The sequence below is a fragment of the Oncorhynchus mykiss genome, chromosome 3, assembly GCF_057628025.1.
Source record: "Oncorhynchus mykiss isolate SJ-2025 chromosome 3, ASM5762802v1, whole genome shotgun sequence".
Taxonomy (NCBI): domain Eukaryota; kingdom Metazoa; phylum Chordata; class Actinopteri; order Salmoniformes; family Salmonidae; genus Oncorhynchus; species Oncorhynchus mykiss.
The window spans coordinates 81106087-81117893 of NC_143024.1; the positions used below are offsets into that span (position 1 = coordinate 81106087).

Here is an 11807-nt window from a genome sequence, read left to right on the forward strand (position 1 = left end):
CCGCAAAGGGGCTGAATTGAGTAGCGCATAAAAATGGTCTGTCCTCAGTTGCAACACTCACTACCGAGTTCCAAACTGCCTCTGGAAGTAAAGTCAGAACAAGAACTGTGTTTCCATGGCAGTCGCACACAAGCCTAAGATTACCATGCGCAATGCCAAGTGTTGGAAAGAGTGGTGTAAAGCTCGCCGCCATTGAACACTGGAGCAGTGGAAACTCGTTCTCTGGAGTGATGAATCCCTGCAGAAATGTTCCAACATTGTGTGGAAAGCCTTCCCAGAAGAGTGGAGGCTGTTATAGCCTCAAAGGGGGGACCAATTCCATATTAATGCCCATGATTTTGGAATGAAATTTCGAAGAGCAGGTGGACACATACTTTTATTGTATAATCCATGTAGTGTATAATCCACATAATTAACATTTCCTGTTTTTGCAGGATTATTTTCCTGCTGTGGCAAACTGACTCAAATTAAGTTCCTACATCTGTAGGTGCAGTAGTGGCTAGAGTAAGTAGCTTAAGAACATAATAGGAGTCTCTATTCTCTGCTCTACCTGGGTTACCTCAGTCTCTGTTTACGCTTCCAGGTGAAAGGTCAAGGTCTGTTTTTCCAGACAACCCCTGGTCAAAGTTCATGTTTGTCTCGCTGCTGGTGACAGGAGAGGAAAAGAAGGGGTATGATTCCAGTAAGGGATTAAAGACTAGAGGCGTGGAGATGGAGAGATGAAAGGAGGTTATCTCTCTCCCTCTCTTTCCCGGGAGTGCATTGATCCGTTAGTGTTTAGCAGCCTGGGGTGAGTGGGTTTGTTGGCCCTGGGCCAAGTAGAAGTGCTGATGTCAGGGCTCCTATCCCCAGCCCCGGTGTGAAGGTGCATACACTGCAACTGGAACAGGGAGAAACACAGTCGAGGTGGACATCCAAGTTCATTGTTAGACCTACTTGTTATTGGTGGCTTGGCTGCATTGTAGTCTTGACTAGCGTAGTTGAATGCACTTATTGTCACATTTATAAGTCACTCTGGATAATAGCATCTGCTGAATAACTTAAATGGCAATGTGGAAATTAAGTTAATATGGCTTCACAATAAAATCTCTCTGACAGCTGAAGGTTGAACTCAACTGAACTGTAGTCTTCACCACAGTGGACTGAGTTTGCCCTCTAGTGAATTGATCTACTACTACATCACACAGCTTTTACATGGACAGAAAAAAACATATGTACACTGATGGGCTCCCCAATGGTGACTATCGAGACGTGGTGTGTAGCTGTAGCACAATTTTGGGGACCTTATTTGCCATTTTCTGCCATTTTTTGAGACTTGGTTCGATCCAACCCCGGGACAATACATGAGTATTTACAATACTTGTTACACTGTACTTTGATTTTAAAACATTTACAAAAGAGAGTTTATTCCCTCAGAAGTTGGTACACTGTACTTAAAACAATAATTACACTACAACTTGTGATAGCGTTTTAGTCAAATTTAATCAGTTTACAGATTTTTTTTGTCTTTAATAATGTTTATTACCTCAGAGCAAATCGTTTTACAGGAGAGGATGGAACACATTGTGATTAACTGAGTGCCTCTTCAGAGCAGTAACATCCATACCCTGTGAGATGCAAAGTAGGTCAATAAAAACTAAATCTGAAGATAAACACATAAAGTGGATTGTTCTACTTTCAATATTCTACCTCGGCAGTTACACTGTATTCTACCTCGGCAGTTACACTGTATTCTACCTCGGCAGTTACACTGTATTCTACCTCGGCAGTTACACAGTATTCTACCTCGGCAGTTACACTGTATTCTACCTCGGCAGTTACACTGTATTCTACCTCAGCAGTTACACAGTATTCTACCTCGGCAGTTACACTGTATTCTACCTCGGCAGTTACACAGTATTCTACCTCGGCAGTTACACTGTATTCTACCTCGGCAGTTACACAGTATTTTACCTCGGCAGTTACACTGTATTCTACCTCAGCAGTTACACATTATTCTACCTCGTCAGTTACACTGTATTCTACCTTGGCAGTTACACTGTATTCTACCTCGGCAGTTACACTGTATTCTACCTCGTCAGTTACACTGTATTCTACCTTGGCAGTTACACTGTATTCTACCTCGGCAGTTACACTGTATTCTACCTCGGCAGTTACACAGTATTCTACCTCGGCAGTTACACTGTATTCTACCTCGGCAGTTACACTGTATTCTACCTCGGCAGTTACACTGTATTCTACCTCGGCAGTTACACTGTATTCTACCTCAGCAGTTACACAGTATTCTACCTCGGCAGTTACACTGTATTCTACCTCGGCAGTTACACAGTATTCTACCTCGGCAGTTACACTGTATTCTACCTCGGCAGTTACACTGTATTCTACCTCGTCAGTTACACTGTATTCTACCTCGGCAGTTACACAGTATTTTACCTCGGCAGTTACACATTATTCTACCTCGTCAGTTACACTGTATTCTACCTTGGCAGTTACACTGTATTCTACCTCGGCAGTTACACTGTATTCTACCTCGTCAGTTACACTGTATTCTACCTTGGCAGTTACAATGTATTCTACCTCGGCAGTTACACTGTATTCTACCTTGGCAGTTACACTGTATTCTACCTCGGCAGTTACACTGTATTCTACCTCGGCAGTTACACTGTATTCTACCTCGGCAGTTACACTGTATTCTACCTCGGCAGTTACACAGTATTCTACCTCGGCAGTTACACTGTATTCTACCTCGGCAGTTACACTGTATTCTACCTCGGCAGTTACACTGTATTCTACCTCGGCAGTTACACTGTATTCTACCTCGGCAGTTACACGCTTCATGAGCAACACCTATTTGTTCATTTTTTCATACAACAAAGCTGGATAGTGGTTTTAGGTCTGTTTAGCATAAACAGTTTGATATGCGAATGTAAATGCATTCCTCTTTTGTTCTCTTTTGCTCCTCTATTGTTCCTGAATCAAGGAGGCTATGACATCACGGATTCCCATCAGAACAGCTCCTTCAATGCCTGAAAAGTTGTGTAAAAAAAATCACTTTTGTAAAAAATGTGTGTGTACTTGACTATATGTACAGTTGGGATATTGCTTTTCAAAGTAAAAGTTCAGAAATAGCTGGAGGACGTTTTGCATTTGGAGGACATTGCATTTCCATTTTTATACATATAAAGACAACATGAACAACTAAGAAGATTGGTGTGTTAAGGTTTAACTAGGCATATTTATGATAGTGTTGGAGAACAATGGACATGCATGTATCTTATTCATAAAGACAACATTGAAGCAACTCAGAGAATATTACTTTACTTTGAGGTTTACTTTAATGAAATCACAGACATACTGTATCTATGATAGTGTTGGAGCACAATCCTTTGTACAACAAAATATACAGCAATGTATGTTCAGTATTATAAACTGGGTGGTTTGAGTCCTGAATTCTGATTGGCTGAAAGCACATGTAGTTTTACTGCTCTAATTACATTGGTAACCAGTTTATAATAGCAATATGGCACCTCTGGGGTTTGTGATCTATTGACAGTATACCACGGCTAAGGGTTGTATCCAGGCACTCTGCGTTGTGTCTTGCATAAGAACAGCCCTTAACCGTGGTATATTGGCCATATACCACACCTCCTCTGGCCGTACTGATTAAATGTCAAATAATGAACAGTGAAATAGATACAAATCAAACGAGAGTCCAAACCACTTTCATCAATGGAAATAGTGTCCTGTAGTGAAGCATAAAACATTCTACTGCAATGGTTTTACAAGTTGGATTGCACAACACAGAAATGAAGGGTTTGAAAGGATGAAGTGTCTGGTTTTATGTGTTCATTTCGCTTACTTATAATGACGTATTTAATAGAACCTCCTTTGATAGTTTAAGCAATAACCAAATGAATTAATCAGGAATAATGTACAATGTAAATCATGCTAATATAACTTGTCTGTGTAAGCAGTATATAAGAGAACTAACGGGACTGCCCCGGAGAGCTCCCGACCGACGTGTACTATGGTGCATTAAGTTTGTTGGAACTTCTCCAGTTAACTGACAATAAATAATGATTCGTTTTAAGTTTGACTTTGAGTCCCTGGTGGTAATTTCCATGACAATTTGGCATCAAGAACCAGATGATTGATTCTGCCTGCGGAGCTTTCCAGTGAGGAAAACCGGTGACACATTCCATGAAGCATGAAGGACCAAAAGACAACGAGGACCCACCCAGACCCTTACTGTGAGCTGCCCAAAAGGAGACACATCATCCGCGAACAATTGAGGGACAGAGCCCCCGACCGACGTGTACTATGGTGCATTAAGTTTGTTGGAACCAGTTAACTGAAAATAAAGAATGATTCATTTAAGTTTGACTTTGAGTCCCTGGTGGTAATTTCCATGACAATAGATTTGCAGCTCCTATTTATTTCTGTGTGTAGGTGTGTATAGAGTCACTACCCTTCTCCACCATCCATCTCTTCTTTTCAGCCTCATAAAAGGCAGACTGTTGGAGCTCCCTCCAATGCCCTGTACAATGTACAGGGGAAACACTAGGCAGTAGATATTTTCCTACCACTCAAGAAAAGCTGATATGGGCTGTTGGATATTTGTTTCAGAGGCTGCTGGCAGAACCTGTACAGATGGCCGGAGGGATGCTCATCTCTTTCCTCTGTTCGCTCCTTCCTCACTGCCCCCTCTGCTACGAGGTCTCCAGTTCCCATTGAAAGAAGGCAGCGGAAGCTAAATCCTCAAATGGAAACGTTGAGTAGGTGAGGCCTTCTGCTGGGTAAGTGCAGGTGGCAGGGGACATGACTGAGGACATGACTGGGACACTGACTGTTTCACTCTCTACAGTAACATAATGCCACAACTGTGTGTCTCTAGGAGCTTCTCTGGGGTGGTGTTAAGAGCAGAGCAGATTCACCCGCTTCAGGATATCTTCTTCCCCGTGGTGATTGGCCAGTAGCCTATCACTGGCAGCTCTAATGGGCTCTGTCTATCGGCCGTGGTACAAGATGAAGACGCGACCTCATCTCTTGATGGGCCCAGTGGAGAAGCTGTGAAGGGCAGTGGTGGTGTGGCTGGCAGAGGTGTGCTTGGCAGGTCTAAAAGAGGCACAATATTATTTTAATTACAAAGCTTTTACTATACACTAACCTGAATCAAATCAAATGTTCAAATCAAATCAAATATAATTAGTCACATGCACCGAATACAACAGACCTTACAGTGAAATGCTTACTTACGAGCCCCTAACCGACAGTGCAAACTTCAAGTGTGTGTGTGTGTGTGTGTGTGTGTGTGTGTGTGTGTGTGTGTGTGTGTGTGTGTGTGTGTGTGTGTGTATGTGAGAGAACGACAGAATGACAGAATGACTTAGTGCCTGCACACATAACTATGTGTGTGATATAATTTCAATTACCTGTATCCAGCAGGTACTCTTCAGAGCAAACCTCTTTTGTTGTGGCAGTAGCTGTTGCCAAAGGGGAGCAGAACAGGACAGCTGGTTGGGAAGACCACTGTTAGAGCTGGGCCTGCGCTGCTGTGGCCAGATCGGTCTCAGTAGAGAGGAGAGCCAGAAGGTCATGCATGTCGTTCCTCTCCTAAAATAGAGGCCCAATTACCTTAAATGAGAATGATCATGAAGCTAAACTATGTGATTGAGAGGTTGGAGTGATCATGAAGCTAAACTATGTGATTGAGAGGCGGAGTGATCATGAAGCTAAACTATGTGATTGAGAGGTCGGAGTGATCATGAAGCTAAACTATGTGATTGAGAGGCGGGGTGATCATGAAGCTAAACTATGTGAGTGAGCATGTGATTGAGAGGCGGAGTGATCATGAAGCTAAACTATGTGAGTGAGAGGCGGAGTGATCATGAAGCTAAACTATGTGAGTGAGAGGTGGGGTCATCATGAAGCTAAACTATTTGAGTGAGCATGTGTTTGAGAAGCAGAGTGATCATGAAGCTAAACTATGTGATTGAGAGGCAGAGTGATCATGAAGCTAAACTATGTGATTGAGAGGCAGAGTGATCATGAAGCTAAACTATGTGATTGAGAGGCAGAGTGATCATGAAGCTAAACTATGTGATTGAGAGGTCGGAGTGATCATGAAGCTAAACTATGTGATTGAGAGGTCGGAGTGATCATGAAGCTAAACTATGTGATTGAGAGGCAGAGTGATCATGAAGCTAAACTATGTGATTGAGAGGTCGGAGTGATCATGAAGCTAAACTATGTGATTGAGAGGCAGAATGATCATGAAGCTAAACTATGTGATTGAGAGGTCGGAGTGATCATGAAGCTAAACTATGTGATTGAGAGGTCGGAGTGATCATGACGCTAAACTATGTGATTGAGAGGTCGGAGTGATCATGAAGCTAAACTATGTGATTGAGAGGTCGGAGTGATCATGAAGCTAAACTATGTGATTGAGAGGTCGGAGTGATCATGAAGCTAAACTATGTGATTGAGAGGTCGGAGTGATCATGAAGCTAAACTATGTGATTGAGAGGCGGAGTGATCATGAAGCTAAACTATGTGATTGAGAGGCAGAGTGATCATGAAGCTAAACTATGTGATTGAGAGGCAGAGTGATCATGAAGCTAAACTATGTGATTGAGAGGCGGAGTGATCATGAAGCTAAACTATGTGATTGAGAGGCGGGGTCATCATGAAGCTAAACTATGTGATTGAGAGGCGGAGTGATCATGAAGCTAAACTATGTGATTGAGAGGCGGAGTGATCATGAAGCTAAACTATGTGATTGAGAGGCGGGGTCATCATGAAGCTAAACTATGTGATTGAGAGGCGGAGTGATCATGAAGCTAAACTATGTGATTGAGAGGCGGAGTGATCATGAAGCTAAACTATGTGATTGAGAGGCGGGGTCATCATGAAGCTAAACTATGTGATTGAGAGGCGGAGTGATCATGAAGCTAAACTATGTGATTGAGAGGCGGAGTGATCATGAAGCTAAACTATGTGATTGAGAGGCGGAGTGATCATGAAGCTAAACTATGTGATTGAGAGGCGGAGTGATCATGAAGCTAAACTATGTGATTGAGAGGCGGAGTGATAATGAAGCTAAACTATGTGATTGAGAGGCGGAGTGATCATGAAGCTAAACTATGTGATTGAGAGGCAGAGTGATCATGAAGCTAAACTATGTGATTGAGAGGCAGAGTGATCATGAAGCTAAACTATGTGAGTGAGAGGCAGAGTGATCATGAAGCTAAACTATGTGATTGAGAGGTCGGAGTGATCATGAAGCTAAACTATGTGATTGAGAGGTCGGAGTGATCATGAAGCTAAACTATGTGATTGAGAGGCAGAGTGATCATGAAGCTAAACTATGTGATTGAGAGGTCGGAGTGATCATGAAGCTAAACTATGTGATTGAGAGGCGGGGTCATCATGAAGCTAAACTATGTGATTGAGAAGCAGAGTGATCATGAAGCTAAACTATGTGATTGAGAGGTCGGAGTGATCATGAAGCTAAACTATGTGATTGAGAGGCAGAATGATCATGAAGCTAAACTATGTGATTGAGAGGCGGAGTGATCATGAAGCTAAACTATGTGATTGAGAGGCGGAGTGATCATGAAGCTAAACTATGTGATTGAGAGGCAGAGTGATCATGAAGCTAAACTATGTGATTGAGAGGCAGAATGATCATGAAGCTAAACTATGTGATTGAGAGGCAGAGTGATCATGGCGCTGTGCTGTTTCTTTTTTGTTGCATTCAGTCACTAAAAGCACAATAGGAGCTTTTCCTGACTGCTTAGAGTATTCTCCCTGACAACCCCTGCTGTGTGTGTTCATATAATACAGAAGTTTAGCAACCTGACTGAGTCCTTGTAGTAGGATATTCAGTGATTAGCTTTGGCATCAAGATCTTAACAGACATAGGCTTAATCATGTGAAGTTTCACAACCTTTAGGGCTTAGTCATCACTCAAGTTTAATAACAGATGTAGGCCACATTGGAAGTGTGTACGCACCTCTCAACCTTTGTAATATGCGTTCATTGACACAACCGTTGTTGACAAATGCATTCCATATCTGTTGTTTCACCTGAGTGCAGACCGATAAGCCTGCTCAAGTTCCAATTCAAAAACATTGACCCTTAGTGGTCTGTATATTGACTTTGATCTCAGGCCCTTCTTATGAACAATTCTTCTTGTTATTTATGAACAATTCTTACAGATGAATATATTCTTTCTACAGCTTATCAGCGTACACCCAATATGTTCCCCGTGTTGATGATGCCATTCTGCATTATGGTTGAACCAAAAGATTTAATGTAACACATGTTTTATTACAATGATGTATGTTAATATTATGTACAATATCTAACTATGTGGCCATATGATAATAATAGTCTAATATATTCAACATGTTGTAAACTATTGTCTTTTAACAGTTTCACTCAATTCATTCTTATTAACCTAATAATTATGTCACACTGCTCACTATTGTCATTGGTTGCACTAATTGAAATGTTTGTCTACATAACCTGGTTCAAGTATTCATGACATTACCCTGAAGAAGGCACAGTGATACCAAAATGTTGGTGTTTTACCCAATAAATGACTGGGAGTTTATATATATAGATGGGAGAGGCATATATATAATTTTATCTGTGTGTGCGCCAGCTCATGCTTTTTACGTTCCAATTCATGTCAGGCACTCTAAATCTCAATCTGAACTTGAGTAGAATTACATTTTACACAATATGAAGTCATACCTTAAGCAAACACTTTTCTCTGGTCCTTCCTGCTAGGGTCCGTCGGCTTCATATTCGAGAATGAAGGACCTAGGGTAAAGGAACATTTACATAACTTAGAACGATAACCATACAGTAAATTAAGTGGCCACATTAATGAATTCAATTGAATTTGAATGAGATATTTACCACCATTGTCTATCCGGCACCCACTGCAATGTTGGCAGCTTTTGGTTTGCTGTGTGTTTATTAAAAGCAACAACACATAGTTACATCGTTAGCAATAACAGATATGGAAATCATTCTCAATCTGTAAATGAATGAGACCAGGTGTCTCATCTGACTGAAAATTGCAGAGACTATCATTATCTATTTTCGTTTGAAAATCTTCCACTGAAAGACACACTTCTATCTAGTGAGAATGCACAGAACATTGTAGCTTTAATTACCTGGTTGTCCCATTGAGGTCAACATCATTTGTTCATGGGAGACCTGCTGTTTATTTTATTTAACCTTTATTTAACCAGGCAAGTCAGTTAATAAATCATTCTTATTTACAATGACGGCCTACACCGGTCAAACCCGGACGACGCTGGCCCAATTCTGCGCTGCCCTATGGGACTTCCAATCACGGCCGGTTGTGATACAGCTGGATTCGAACCAGGGTGTCTGTAGTGAGGCGTCTAGCACTGAGATGCAGTGCCTTACCTGCTGACCAGACAGGATACGTCACGTGCGCGAGCGTTGCAAAATACATTTAGAAATCCATGTTATTCAATTATTGCACCCACACTGCTCGCTCGCAAACGAGCGTCTGCAATGCCAAGGGGTAAAAAAGTCCTTTCTATTTCTGACGCAAGTCGCGCTGCAAGTCCTGCCTCTCCCATCTCCTCATTGGTTTATAGAAGCAGGTACCCACGTGCCATCTCCTCATTGGTTATACCCATGTGGGTGATTGAAAGACGAACTGTGTTGCATACTATGAAATTTTAGATGCCAAGCACCATATAAGTTCAAATATGAAAAAGCCTGGAAGGAAGAGAGATGACTAGAAACGATTTGGCTGACCATTTTATGTGTGGTTTAATTGTCGGAGTAGAGGACCTTGTGCATTTCAGGTAAAATAACAACTCAATGTTTATATCCAAGGACAAATGAGCTAGCAACAGCAAGCTAGCTAAATAGGACAAATTAGATAGCAAGTGCAAGCTAACTAGCTAAATTGCCATACATGTTTAATGCTTTTCAACCTGTACCCAAATTAGGCTAATTGGTTGAGAGTTTGTTTTGATATTTTAACCTGTCGTGATCGCGTTTGGTGCGGGTGGACAAAACACATGTATGCACGATAGCGCACGATGGCGCACGCGCGCAGCCGGTTTGGGTTCGGTGTTAAACCACTGCGCCACTCCGGAGCACCAAAGGCTGGAGTATTTTCACTACATAAAGCTGGTATATAGCTAAAAAAGAAAGTGACACCACCACACCTGCATGTATGTGTGATCGCTCCATATGTTCATTTGTCAATTTCTAAGCCCAACTAGCAAGTGTTCAGGCTATATTGTTGTCATTCAGTAAAGGTGTAACGTTAGCTAGCTACTGCAATGTTACTGTACTTGCCTACTGTAACCTATAGCCTACAACCAAGCTAGATAGCTAGCTACAAAGAAACAATCAATTTCATCAAGTATGTTCAGCTAAATATATGTAGCTTGTGCGATTGCATACCAAACAACGTTAGAGGTGATTAGAAAGTTATAAAAGCAAACGTGACATACCTGTCTTTTTGGCGAGTGCTGCTCTGCTGGCGAACTGGATCTAGAGATATCTTAAATTAACTAGCTTGCTAGCTTTGCAGCTAGCTATCTTGGACAAATATAAAATAAAATAATTGCAGTTGTGTTGTAAGTAGTATTTTCCAGATGGAGAAACGCCAGATCTGTCTGTAATAACTAACGTTAAATAACTGAGATCTGTGTCTACAGTGGTTGTTCGCTCCTTGCCCGAGACTTACCCGTGCCCATAGAAGTCTGTTTAGCTAAACTTTCTGCTAAACTTTGGCATAGGACACGGAATACAGAGTGGAATGTTAGCTAAGCAGACTGGTACCCAGAACAACTGTAGCCTGTATCCCAACGCTGCCACCAATATGATATTATATCATATATCTAGGACAGTTATGAAAATGCATGATATTTTATAGAAATTATTTTATTGAATGAGTTACACAGTATGGGGACTGGGAGGTGAGGGGAATAGTTTTGGTCTGTTTACTCATCATAAACTAGGGACTACAACCCGAGGACTCTGTCTTACTCCTCAATGAGTCCTGCTTATACAGTATTTATGAATGAGCATTTGGGAAGAATAATAACAAAACACATAAAATATGGTTGAGTAATGACATAATATGAGAAGAGGATGCAATCATGTATAGGTGATATGGAAATAAATCTCTGAATCTGACCCTCATTGACCAAGACCAAAGGGCAGGATGAGTCATGTTAGCCAATGAGAGTCTTCTACTTTCAAAAGGCTATGATTGGGTCAAAACTAATTATATGAAAGATTGTTGGTTACAAGTAGCTTGTAAGGTCTGGAAGCTTAATTTCTTCCATCTAATTAATTTGATACTTGACTGATTCAGGGCTGGTTCTAGGGTTCTAGAGTTCAAGAGTTCACCATCAGAAGAAAGAGGGGAGCAGCAGGGAAGGGTTCATGTTCTAGATTTGGGACACCTGCCAGTTGGCAATATAAATTCTAAAAAGGTGTTTGAAAGTACTGTAGATTTAAAACACACAGGAATCTTGAAATGCATAGTCGTACATGCATCCCTCTCTGTCTTTGACCAAAATGGCAAATCTAGTATATCTAAATCTATCTAGCTAATTGTCACAGGAAGACTATTGCATTAGGCCTATCTAGGGGGCAACAGGAAGTCTAGTGATTAAGAGTGTTAGACCAGTAACTGAAAGGTCACTGGTTCAAATCCCGAGCTGGCAAGGTGGAAAAATCTACTGTTCTGCACCTTGAGCAAGGCACTTAACCCCTAACAACTGCTCCCTGGG

At 41.5% G+C, this 11807-nt stretch overlaps 1 long non-coding RNA gene across 3 annotated transcripts; it reads right to left on the minus strand.

The window, feature by feature from the left end:
* Positions 1-1463: 1463 nt before the first annotated feature.
* LOC149984696 (uncharacterized) lies at positions 1464-10881 on the minus strand. Of its 3 annotated transcripts, none has more exons than XR_016494827.1 (5): positions 10518-10881; positions 8932-8977; positions 8761-8829; positions 5433-5613; positions 1464-5115 (listed from the first exon to the last, which is right to left on the minus strand). It is a non-coding gene; the product is annotated as an uncharacterized LOC149984696 (long non-coding RNA). The 3 variants fall into 3 exon arrangements; XR_016494826.1 differs by having other exon boundaries at positions 8929-8977; XR_016494828.1 differs by lacking the exon at positions 10518-10881 and adding an exon at positions 9189-9275 and having other exon boundaries at positions 8929-8977.
* Positions 10882-11807: the final 926 nt, after the last annotated feature.